The sequence below is a fragment of the Colius striatus genome, chromosome 3 (genome assembly GCF_028858725.1).
Source record: "Colius striatus isolate bColStr4 chromosome 3, bColStr4.1.hap1, whole genome shotgun sequence".
Taxonomy (NCBI): domain Eukaryota; kingdom Metazoa; phylum Chordata; class Aves; order Coliiformes; family Coliidae; genus Colius; species Colius striatus.
Window position 1 is genome coordinate 52278872 of NC_084761.1, and position 13361 is coordinate 52292232.

The 13361-nt window shown below is 40.4% G+C and overlaps 1 long non-coding RNA gene across 1 annotated transcript; it reads right to left on the reverse strand.

Annotated features, from left to right (window-relative positions):
• Positions 1 to 972: 972 nt before the first annotated feature.
• On the reverse strand, positions 973 to 4255 carry LOC133625069 (uncharacterized). Its single transcript, XR_009818353.1, has 3 exons — positions 3927 to 4255; positions 1465 to 1590; positions 973 to 1104 (listed from the first exon to the last, which is right to left on the reverse strand). It is a non-coding gene; the product is annotated as an uncharacterized LOC133625069 (long non-coding RNA).
• Between the last annotated feature and the right edge of the window lie 9106 nt (positions 4256 to 13361).

A 13361-nucleotide genomic window follows, 5' to 3' on the forward strand; every position in this document is an offset into this window, starting at 1 on the left:
TTTTTTTCCCCCTCTGAAATTTCATTGCTTTGTTGTCCACATCTCCAAAGGTAGTTCTACAAAATTTAAGGTTCATGCTTTGACTTAAAGTTGAACTATAGATAATCAGATTTATTTCAAATACTCCCTGGTGCTGTCCTACTCTCCAGTATAATTAACATTTTGTTCAGCCTTCTTCCTTTGGCTGTTAACAGCATGTCCACCCCACCCCCAACAGTTATATTTTATAAACCAGAAAGGTTTACACAGATGTAAAGAAGAAAATCTTAAGGAGCAAAAGATGTTGGAGTCATGTATTCAGCTAATGCAGAGAATAATCACTAACTGTAACAGACAACACAGCATTCTCGTCAATCAAAGTTTCTGAAACCATTTCTACTTTTGATTGTAATTATCTAGCTATAAAATGGGACACTGAAGTTATAGGCAATCAGCACTATGTTCTCCAATCTAATAAAGTCAGTAGAATGGGAGTAAAGGCACTTTCTCAAAGCCTGAGAGGGACAGCTCTCAATTTATTTGAATTAGGCTATTAATACTACCATGGAGTGGCAACAGTATCCCATACAGTTCCGGACTTTGAGGTTTTTCTGAGATTACATTTTGCAATCAAAAATACTGACAAATGAAGATAAGCCTAGAATTTTGTTTCAGTTGCTTTGCATGCTCTGCAGCTAGTAACTTGTATCCTGTGTTGTTATCTTTCACTTGATAGTTCGTTCTTACTTGTATCTAAGCAAATCAAACTCTCCTGTGACCGAATAAAATATAGTTAAGTTTCTGTAGTTATGCTGCTTCAGAATAAACAGACTTTAATTTAACTACTTGTGTTTCAATAATAATATTTCTTTTTCTGTATGTATATATATAAATAAGAGAGAGAGAAACTTTTAGACTACTTAGTTGTATACTAAAAAAAAAATCAAGACATAGCAGTCACACAGGATTGTACAATATAGTCTTAAAACAAATAGATTTGGCAAATCTTGTGGAAAAGATTAATATTACTATCTCTTAATAGTAGAATCCAAAATAATGGCTTTGGTTAGCCAGTCATGCTGATACCCTTCTTCTATTTAACTTCAGCTAAATAAATCCAGGCCCCTAGAAAGAACGCATAGACAACGAGGTTAAACATTTTACACTTACTTGGGGCTCTTTGGGATAATTTTCCATTAAATTAGCAACAATTTAACAGGTAGTCATTAACATATAATGAAGAGCAGCTTCTACAGGGCAGGTTTCAACTGTGGTGCTACCCTCTCTGGCTTCTTTTAGAAAATGCCTTTTCTCATCAGATAAACCCCTATCACATTAAGTCCAAAAGCAACCAAATACATTAGGAAACAGAAACATTCATCAGGTAGGAAACACTAAACAATGACAATATCTGTCTCCAGGAGCCCAGCTTCACAAAGAGGATTCCCAAACTTGCTTTTCAAAGGCAGAACCAGCAGACATTACCTCAGGAGCCAGGCAGATGGCTGCAGATACGTTCTTTCTTCAGAGCATACTTTTGCTCTAGGCAAGTGACACAAAATTTTCCAGAGACAGTAGCATAGGGAGCTAAACAGGCTCCCATGGAAGAGTCTAGTTCAGGGAAAAAAATGATGCCATAAATTTGTGTTCAATACTATCTTTTTCCACAGAAAAAGGAAACTCAGAAAAGAGGAGGCATTTGACCCCTGACAATTGCTATCATGAGCAATTCCTTCAGATTATTACATTCTGTCTCAGATATGTTAGCAGTGCAACATAAAGTCCCTTTCCAGAAAGGAAATGCTGGAAATCTCCAAGCATCAACAGGAAAGAGGCTCCTGAAATACAACAAGGAAGAAAAGGAAAAGAAAAGGAAGAGGAAATAAAAAGAAAATTGTGATTCCCTAGTGCTTTAAAGGGTTAATCTGAGGGTCATCATCACTTTCAGAGACAGTGCTCCTGTGCAGGCTATATCATGCATATAAAGTGCTTTAAAAGTTTTAATTAAAGAAACCAGCCTCAAAGCAGTTGCTTACTAGAAGAAAGAAGTAGACTCAGCTGCCCAAGAGGGAAAGCTGAAGGCAATTCGAGCATGTTTGGAGAGAGTCCAAATAAGTTCCTAAGATTTTACAGGATTCTTACATAGTTGGACCCTTCACTGACTCTACCATTATTAAAGTGTTTTTTTTAATGAACATGTTTATGAAAATCAAACTATTACTCAAGTAACCTCAAATATGGTTCTCATTAACAAGGTGTTACCACAGCCTTCTTGACTAGTAGCTGATATTCCTTTGGGTAATATTAACAGCTGCAATCAGAGACTGTTAACTATTACCCAGATTAAATAGCTTGTCATTCAGATTTATGTAATGAGGGGAAGGAAATAAGGATGAATTCCCTTCTAGCACTCACAGGGTAAGTATTTATTGTGGCTTAGGTGGTGTAATGGGCTAGAACCAGAAGTTCATAGGTTTGGAAGGGAAAATAAAAGATATCTAAATCTTTTCTGCAGCTGTGCTCAGGTAATGTTATTCATTGTTTCTATTAAAGCAAACAACTACACGTAATTTTGCAGAATTACTCCTTAGCAGAAGCAGTACTAGAAAACAGCTTAACAAACAAAAATTCCTCAGCTAGAATGACTCCTCAATTACCATCTTCAGTGTTGCTTAGAAAGGTGCTGTGCAATAAAATTTACTCTAATTCAGCAGGCAACCTCAGGACCTATGGTAGTTGTAGAAAATTGCCTAGAGTTATAATACTCAATCAGTTGCATGAATATTAATAGCTCTGAGAGCCTTAATCTAGATAGTTCTCAAACTTTTCAGACTTGTTCAGCATTATGCTTGTCAAGCCTCCTGGGAGCATGCCTCAACATCACAGAACTGAATACGCTTGCTAAAGCTGAGGAAAAAGCTTGTACCAGTTCCTGATGCTGCTTGCAGTTGTGCTGTTTCCATTACAGCAACAGAATTTGGAAAGGAAGAGTTGGTTAGGAAAACCTACAAACTCCTACATAAAAGGCTGTAGAGAAAAAGTAGCATGGTAAGGCTCAGCAGGCAGAGCCTGGCCAGGTGGACACCAGCAGACCACGTTGCTGCAGCCCTGCCTGGGCTGCAGCAGGAAGCTTTCCTTCTGCCTCCTGTGTGGTGTGTTCCTGATGCTGCACGTAAAACCTGATGCTCCCTAGCAACTGCTGCTAGGCAGGGTATGGTCCTCTGGATTTTTGTTGATGTTGCTACCAATAAAGAAGCCATCATTTTAATGTCTGGTCAGCAAGGTTAGTCAATCTGAACAGGTGAAAACAGTCACAGCAGTTTGTCTTTTCACTCAAGAATTGAGTAGTAGTAAAAATTGACGTCTGATATTTCAAAGCAGCTCTGCCTTAGTTTTGCCCCCTGACTTGGCAGCAGCTTCAGAAACACAGGCTAGGCAATCCCCGTGCAATTGCAGAGGACGGGGCACCAAGTCCCGTGCATCACCTTCAGCATGTCAGCCCTGGGGGTCCCTCTCACCTCCATGCTGCACAGCCCTGTACCCACCCCAGCTGTGACACCAGCTGTTTGTACAGCTTTAATGAAAACCAGACCAGAAAAAAAACTGTCTTAGGAAGTTTATTTTGAAGCTTGATCAGCTAACTGCTCAGGTTTTTTTTCTCTTATGTGGTGATGCTGAGAGCTTGTTGCACTGAGCCTGCCTGAGAACAAGCAGTGGAGGAAGCAGGTGCTTCCCAAATCCAGCCTGCTATTGAACTTGGCATAAGGCAGGTTGCATTTCATATGGCCTTCCAAAGGCTTAACTCATTTCTGCTAAGTGATTGTTAGAGCAAATGTAAAACAGAGGTTCTTGAACAGTTGGCAGAAGTCACATTGACCTTACTAGGGCTAGAACTTCACTTATTTGAATAAAAGGGCAATCAAATATTTCTTGCTTCATAAACTTACCTGTCCCATGGTTGCCGTAAAGCTTTTCAAGCTGGATATGGCCTGATCTTCTAATGCAGAAGACGAAAGACCATCTGTTTCTTAACTTTTACTTTCCAACAGGAAAAGAAGTGTGAAACTTAGTTCCTTTTTTTTTTCCTGTTGATTACTTGAATTTTAAGTACTTGATATTCAGGGCTGAGTCTCTGAGTGTCAGGGGAAGTTTGTGCCATGAAATTCAAATCTGTTCCATGTCCTTTGGATCTGTGTTCTAGTTTCATCACCACTTTTCTTTCAGTGTTTGTATTCCATACACAGTGTTAGCTGCCTTTTGTTGTTATTCTTCCAGGAAAGTCATTTAATATATTTGGATAAATGCTGAATTGCAAACATATGTCTGTGTTTGTATTTATTTCTGAAATCTGTAACTGTAGTTCCTGAAAGTTCAATTGGATCAACAGAACTCACAACATTCACTTTCTTCATCTTATCTCTCTCTAGAGAGAAAAATTAGTAAATTTAGTAAAATTCAGTAGGTGATTCAGGTGAATAACACATTGAGAATTACAACAGCAAACCAGCTGCTGAGCTCAGCTTTGGCCTGCAGGGCTCTTATGGCAGAACTATAAACATCTTGTTGTTTAAATTGTTACACTAAAAATAATCTCCTTTTAAAATCTTTTTGCATAAGAAAAGGTGATATTTTTAAAAAGATATAGAATAAGCTGACATTTTAAAGTAACTACCCTAAGTAGGTAGTCAGATAATTAAGTCTAGTGCTTTAAAATAACTACTAGATCTAAGAAGGAATTTTTATCGTTATATACCCACGGACTCTAGACATATTATTGGAAGATTTGCTCTTTGAAGCAGTAGGTGTATGTCATGGGCAGTGTCAACAAGCAAATTTGATGAACAAATTCCTGAAGGAAATATTTTTCTACTTCATTTCTTCATCTCTTTATTGAAAATAAGTTACAATTGTGTCTTTTGTATTTTTAAATGAGAAAAATGTTTCATTAAGATCCACCTATGACAATTCTAGCATTGGGAGCATAGTAGACAATGCATTAGGCTTACACTCATTAAATTCTGAATTCTGTTTCAGAAGAACTCCCCTGTAATATGAATTTCATTATTTAGATCTAGTTTCTAATGGCCACAATTAATAGTCTCCATTTAGTATTGGACATTTCTGCCTTTTATGTTGTAAAGGGAAAGAAAAGTTTTCTACCAAACCAAGCACAAATAAAATCAGTATCTGACAACACTGAATCCTTGAAGCCTCTCTCATTTTCTACTTTCTCCATGATAAGCTTCCTGTATAATCTTAGTTACATGCTAGGGCTACTAATGAAGTCAAGTCCCTGAAATCTTGGTACAGAAGTGACCAAACTTTGAGGCTTTATCCATACTTACATCAAAGCCTAGGCTTCAAACCATCCTTCACTTCAACTGACCAGCAGCCACCTGCACTGGAAGTCCTTATATCTCAGCCCTTGAGAGCAATTCAGCCCAGCCTCAGGAACTGCTATCACCTCAGGTGAACTTGCCCACCAATTTGCTTTGGTGTGGTCCTTTTGCACTGTAGATTTCAAGCAGTCTTACCAAAACTTTGTGTTCCTGGCTCACAGTTGGGGCTTGAGACTCCAGATAAGCATGGAAATGAAAACGAGGCTGGTAGCCTGAGAATTCCTACTAGGAAAAGTAGGCAGGACAATGGTGGTTCTTGTGGCTCCAAGGTAATATGTTCATTAAGGAGTCTTGGACTGACCAGATGCTAAATAATGGCTTTTTATGAACCTGATGAAACTTACCTCAGAGCTGTGAGTTAGGCGTGTTGATCTTGACTAGTGCTAGGAGAACAACAGATGCCTTGGAGGTTGCTCTTAAATAAATGGTATGTTGGACTAAAAAGATGAAATTACATGTGAATTCCTATGCTGAGTGTTTCTGTTGGTTTGCTCTCAGCAGCTCCTGTATCAGCCTGGAGTTTTTCTGGACTGTTGTTTAGAGGCCCCTTTAGCAATCTGGCAGTCTGTCACGTGACTAAAGGGAAACCAGAAAGACAAAACCTCATAGAATCACAGAATTGTAAAATGGTAGGAGTTGGAAGAATGATAGCATGCTAGGGGTTGGAAGGGACCTCTAAAGATCATCTAGTCCAATGCATCTGCTCAAGCAGGTCTGCCTAGATCACATCACTCAGGAACATGCCCAGGCAGGTTTCGAAATCGTCCAGAGAAGGACACTCCACATCTGTTGTTTGATGTGATGCATCAGGAAGAGTGTGGCCAGCGGGTTGAGGGAGGTTCTCTACTCTGCCCTGGTAGGATCTGGAGTCCTGTGTCCAGTTCTGGGTTCACCAGCTCTAGCGGGACAGGGAAGTGCTGGAGAGAGTCCAGCACAGGGCCACCAAGATGATCAGGGGACTGGAACATCTTTCTTACGAGCAAAGGCTGCGGGATTTGGGACTGTTCAGCCTGGAGGAGGCTGAAGGGGGAACCTCATTAATACTTACTAGGTCACTAGTGCTTCAGAGTGTTGGTCAAACTTGACAAATAGTGCATTGTGTTGTTTTTACTTGTTGCTATTAAGTGTTTCTAGCTGCCTGGTATTGCTTGAAATCGGGTATTTTTAAGTATTTCACCGTGTCTGGAATAGCAAATATAGGGGAAAAAGAATAAAAACTTTAAGTGTATACCTGGAATCAATTGTGCTCTGATTTGTGTAGCCTGAAATGGTTATATGTCAGCAAAAAGATATTTGTAGCAAAATGTTTGTTTCAGCACTGCAAATTGCAGGTACCGCTCTCTGATCCTTGAAGGTATTTATTGTGTCAGAGGGAAAGAGCCTTCAGTGTGCTACGCTGATTTACATCAGCCAAGGAGCCTCTGTGTGCTTTTTAGTCTTATCTGTTTGACAACTTGTCCATCTTTGTATGCGACTTGGTTGTTTTCTGCTTTCCCCACGTTAGTGAGTGTCATGGTAACTGAGAACCAACTGCATGCAGCAGGCTAGCAAAAACCCCAGAACTGCTGAAGGCTAAGAAATAACTAGAATAAATATTTCAATGGTTTTTTTGGTTTTTTTTTAAATGCAAAGCAACAAAAACCCCAGTAAGACATTTCATACTGATCTTTATGGGGTTTTTTTATGAAGTAATATGGTGGCAGTAAATGAATAGCATACCTGAAATGTCTAACAGCTGTGTTATGGTTCGGTTAGACATATTGGCAAGCTACAGGGTATGGGCTCAAATGTGGGCAGTTTCTGTATGAGAAAGAGGCTGAACAAAGCAACTTTTGGAAATGTTTAGGTTCATGTTTTGGCAGGTCTCAGAGAAGCAAAGATGAAACTCACCTTTGCAGAGCTAGGAACCAGATAAAGTCCTTTACAGCACTTATTCCCAACAGGCATGTAGGAAGTGCAGTGGGAGCTTGCTGTGGTGTGGATTTGTGAGAAGGAGCTGCAGGGTGGAACATGCTGCAGTATGAGCTACCAGGTGGTTGGGGAGTGACTTGGTGATGGAGAATGCCTCAGCGGTCCATTGTGAACTTTAATCCACAGTGATGTATGCTGTGGGATCAGAAGTCTGAGAAACACTGATGTAAGGTAGTCTAAAGATAAGTGGAAAATAAGTCTCAGGTCCTGGACTTTCATTTATGCTAATACCCTCTAACCGTACCCATGTGTCCTTGAATAGCAGGCTCTTCTCCAAGTGTATTGGAGATGTATAGGAGGCATCTTTGTAACTGCAGGACCTTAGGGATGTTAGAAACTCTTCTGATTATGTCTCAGTTAACAAATGTCTCTACTTTAGCCAACTGCTGATGGTAGTTCAGAGTTCCCGTGTAATGGAGAGGAAGTGAGATTTCTTCAGAAGTCTTAGAATAGCAAATGCATCCTGGTCTTAGACTAGTTATCCTTTTTATTAGAAATGTTTCTTATTTCTGCTTTGTATTTGTCTAGGTCTAGCTTTTATCTACTGATCTTTGAATATAGATTATCAGTTCAGAAACTATGGTAAAAATCTCCTAGTGTTGAGGCACATAAAATGCTACCATTTCAACTGGAATGAACGTGCCTCGTGGCAAAACAATACCAGAAACAGTTTTGGGTTTTTTTAATATCTATATAAACCCTTCTTCACCAAGGCAGATTTGTACTTGGAAATTACAGGCTTCACATAATGCATCTGTCTGGAAACCTCTTCTTCTAATGGCACCCAAATAAAGCACTTCAGAATTGTAGGCACATGCAATGTTGAAAAAACTTAGTGAGGAGTAGTAATGAAGAGACTGAAGAGCTTCTTGCAGATGCACAATCAGAAGCCCGTCTTCTCTGTTGTTCACCTTCAAACTTGACAATTTGAAATCACTGTGTTTTTCTGATTTTCTTTCACAATAAAATTAGTGACTGCTCTCCTTCCTTGCCTTCTATCAGTCACTAGAGACTGTCATGATGTGTAGAAGTCATCTAATTTCAGTGGGTTTTTTTTAAAGTAATAAGGATTCCATGAGACAGCAGTTGGACATTTTGGCCCTGTTCTTCCCTTGCCTCTTCTCCTGGGCTGTCTGGTGCACTTTTCTGGATGTGTAGTCAGACTTGCCTTCCCACTCAGTATTTCCCTTGGGTTAACTGCCTTCAATAGTATAGGTGGACACATTTGGTCCTACTTAAAGATCGTAAGTTTGGGCATGATTTTGGGACTGAGAATGTATATACTTGACAAAGAAAAGAATAACAGCTCTGTTGGCTTTATTTCAAAACTAATGATGAATACAGGCCTAAACATGTTTGGGCAATCTGTGTATAAAAATCACCTTCTGCCCTCCGTCTGCTTATAGGAATCCAGTGGCTCTGTCTTTTGGATACTGCTGATGCTGCAAAGTTTAAATTCTCTCGCTGCTGCTCTTCACTGCTAAGTGCAAATCCTGACAGTAATTCTCAGCACTGACATATCAGGTGCTGAAACTGTTGGGTTGATTGAGAGGAGATATGTAGCTCTCCCTTGCAAGCTGCGTGACTGCCCACACTGGCTGCCCAGGGGAGCAGGGTTGTAGCTGGGGAAGGAGTATGTTGCAGCTATGGGAGGGAAGCCTGCCTTGGGGAAGCAGGGAAGGTGTAACCTCTCAGTTGTCTTTGCCTCAGAACAAGTAAAGAATGGAATTTTCTACTGGATAGCAGCCGCAAAATCCTTTGTATGGGAGGAGTGAATGATAACTTTGAGCTTTATTTCTGCTTCTCCCCAGTTCAGACCCAGGAATAGTAACATCAGGCCCCAGTATTACCTGACACAGACTTAGTCCTGCTCTGAGTTGTCCCCTGTTGCCAGCAGAGACATCCAGAGCTCCCTGCTGCATCCCTGTGCCTCTCCTCTAGGGAGAACTTGGATGCAGAGTGAGGTGAAAGGCGAATTAAAACAGAGCAGCAAATTATGCTGGGAAGAACTCCTTATTACAAGACAGCCAGACTGGGGGCCAAGGAGTAAGATGCTTATGTGGTAATGGAATAAATTCTATAAATGCAGTTTAGAATAGGTGGGAAGATGCAAGCAATTAATTTGTTTTATTATTTTAATTTCATCTTTCTATTTCAATGTAAAACATTTTATATGCACAAATCCAAGAATATGGAGACTGAAAGTAAAAACAATATATGTCAATTTTCATATTAATCTGAAAGTTTAGAGATTTATTGCTGGAAGAATCACTGGAGTAAGAGATTTATTTTTGGAAGCAAAAAGAGGCAGGCCATATCTGTCTAGGATCAAGGACTGTGTTACGAAGGCAGGCAGAGAAATGTCAGGAAAAAAATAAGGGACAGAACTGCCTGCAAGAAAACAGCAAGCAAAACCATAAATTTGGGGTCCAAGGTAAAACAAAGGTAATAAGATGAGGAACTACAGGGAATAAAATGCCTGTGAGCATGCATGTGGTCAAAACCCTGAAAAGAATTTCTAGAAGAGAGGAAGAAATAATCTGGTTTTTATATCTGGCATTTTGGACAGACTGAGAGGAGGGAAAAGGCATAGTTTCTGCATAGGTCAACGAGCTGATGGCTATAAAATTACAAATTGCTCTGACATAGTTCCCCAATGTAATGTGGAAAAGGCGCTAGTAATAAAGCTGTAGATGTCCAGTGTGTGTCCAGTGGGGACAGAGTCTGCACTGCTCCATGCCTTTGAGGTTTAATGAATTAGGGGCAGGCAGAGACAGCATGCAGTTAGCTGTGCACAGAACTTGCCAACAACAACAACTTGCCAACAACAACTTGCTTGGCAAGTTGTATTTGCCATGATGCTGCAGGGATGGAGCCCGAGGTAAGGACTGGCACTGATTTTGGCATAGAGGTACTTGTCAAAGCTACCCAAGCTGCTGAGCCCTTGAGGCAGCCTTGCCTGGACACGAGGAGGGGACAAGGCCAGCTGCTCCTGGGGTGCTCCTGCTTGGTGCGCAGAGGAACATCAAGGAACAATGTGGCTCCAGAGCTGTCATAACTGAAATGTCAAGTGTTACTGGTTATAAATAACAGTTTTGGCTGGGTTTTTTTGGCCTGGGTTTCCCAGAACTAAAAAAGTGTAGTTGACTTTCCCAGTTCATAGTTAATGACATGGGGATGGGAGGGAAGTGAGTCACTGAGGCTACAGGAAAATTTCTTTGCACAAGAACAATAATGCCATATATCAACCTTTTTTCTTGTTATTCTGTCACTTGATAGCTCATCAGAAATAAAGCACTAGGTCTGGATCTTTCTAGACTGAGAACAACGGCCTGTCTACACCTGAGTTATTTCGAGATTAAAAAGAACTTCATGATACTTGTATAAGATTCATAGAAAGAGTCCTATAGAGATGGATGTTAGCTGGACTGAGGCCAAAAACATCACATGCCTCTTTGTAGTAGCTGCATAAACAGAAGATGAGTAGATCTTTTCCCACTCTCTTCTGCTCTTGTCTAAGATCTTTCTTGTCACAGATAATTATAAATAAAAAACAATGAACTCTCCCTTTAATACATTTGAAACTTTGGCAGGAAGTGGTGTAAACAAGTTCTGAAGTCTAGTACATGGGAGCATTAAGCCTAATTATTAATAAATAAATAACACTTGATCAGAAACTGACAGAGCGGTTTAGGACTGATGTTACTTTATACTAATATGTATATTCATAAATAGTATTAATTCAGGTCTCCTGTGACTAATCTTGTGTTCACGGAATAGATGCACTCTGTGCAAAGTAAATAGAACAGAGAGGAGCCAGTTTAATGTGCTGCCTGTCTGGACCCCCTCAGGCCTCGGCTCTTCTCATGTGCCTGGAATACACAAAGATAATACTTTGATTCATGCATCTTTCTGGTTTTTGCTTTCAGTTCAGTAATGTGACTCAAGTGAGGTAACACAAGGATTTGTCCTTTTTGGGCTGTGGCTTTTTACAAGTTGACTAGTTCTGCCCTTGTATTTGTAAGTTTTCCTACAAAGCTGTTTACAGCACTAAAAACTGGAAAAAAATTCTTTATGGTTAAATTCAGTGCTAGCAGTGTGTTTAACCTGAAGTATTTCAGTTACAGCAAAGTAGCCTTTCATTGTTCATGTGCTTTGTAAAACTAAATATCTTCTGTGAATCCAACTAATGCATGGCTGTAGAAATCTTTGTCTTCCTCTAGGGTTATAAACTTCATATTTCGTATCCACTTGATTATTTCTCCTTGGCTACTTCTTGTATCTGTGTACTCTGACAGTCACGGCTCTAGGGACAGTGATGTTCTTTGCATGTATCCCTGTAGTATTGTCATCCAAATACTGGATGAACCATCTTCAGAAAGATTTCCATTTTATTTCCATTTTATGAGTTCTATTTTCCCTCTTTGTTATTTGTTAATAAGGCAATAAAGCCTTTGATGGGTCTGGCTATATAGTGACTGAAAGAAACCAGACTTCTTAAATCAAGCTGATCCTGAAGCTGCTGTCTAATTTCTTCTCCATTAACTTTGTATACAAGCACTATACAGCCTAGTGGATAAGAAGTACCTATTTTACCCCAAAGGAAGTGCTAGTAACACTTTTCTCCCCTGGAGTAAGTGTAGGTTTTTATTCTTTCTTAAACTGTCTCTTAATAACAAAATGTTATTAAGATTGATTTAAAATCATTTAATACTTGGGAAAGTAAATGCTGCTTTTAAACAATCAGGGCCAAGCTTGCAGTCCTTACTTGAGAGAAGTCCTGTTTAAGGAAAATAGTCAAAATACAGACTGTAAGTGTAATTTTCTGTGCTTTAACAAGAATATTCTTGTATCATTTGAGCTGATCTGTGTCACTAGCATCGGATAAGACCAAAAAGTTCTGGCTGAAGATCATACTGCTGTAGAGTGCTGTGGGAGTCAAAACTCTATATTCCCATGGAAGAAGTCTGAGCTGTGGGTGACTGTCTCGGGAAGAGTTTTCCTCTGACTGTGGCACTGATCAGCACAGCTTCATCCCCCGGAGTGATCACCCTTTCTGGTTGACCCCACCAGCATAGCCAGCCATTGCACAGCTACACAGCTGCAGCAAGCCCCCAGGATGATGGACAGATAACCAGGGTTAGCAGTACACTCCAGAAAGTGTTGAGCAGCCCTTTGCTGGGAAGAGAGTGAGCAGCCAACTTGTAACCAGCCCAGGCCAAACCCTGGGAAGCAAAGCAGGGAAGTCAGTGTGTCCTGGGGAAAGTGTTATTTCCCCTCTCCCATCCCCCTGCTGCAGGCACTGTTGCAAAAGCAAGTTAACCCCCAGCCCTTTCAGTAATACAAATTACGGTTAGATGTAGAACATGCCCTGCAGTAAAAAGCAGTTCCGCAGTTGCAGGTTGAGATTCCCTCCGGGGGGTGGCAGTCAGAGAATCATTTTGAATCAGCCCTGAATGCAAACCGGGTGTCCAAAGCCAGAGTATGGCTGCGAGAGGCCGCAGCAGTGTGACTTGAACAAAAGATGCTCTTTTACTGTTAGCTGGGGGACTACACAGCAAACCTCCAGCCACTTTCTGACAACGTGTCACTTTGCTTCGATGTAATCCTATGCCCAAATACATATGTAAATAAACATTAAGGAAATCTGGACAAGGGCTTTTTGATAATATTATTCTACCCTATGCATAATTCACTTGTTTCTAATAGTCTACTGTCCATATAGCCTGTGCTGAGTACTGCTTGCTGTATTCTCCAAAAAAGGGGTAAAGCTGGACAAGCATGGAAGTACTTTAGTCCAGAAAGGGTGTAGGCTTATTTTTGATAACTACAATCTAACTACCACATGGAAGCGGTTGGAAGGGACCCTTAGAGATTATCTAGTTTAATCCCCCTGCAGAAGCAGGTTCACCTAGATCAGGTTGCATAGGAACATGTCCAGGTGGGTCTTGAAGACCGCCAAGGAAGGAGACTCCACAACCCCTCTGGGCAGCCTGTGCCAGGGCTCCATCA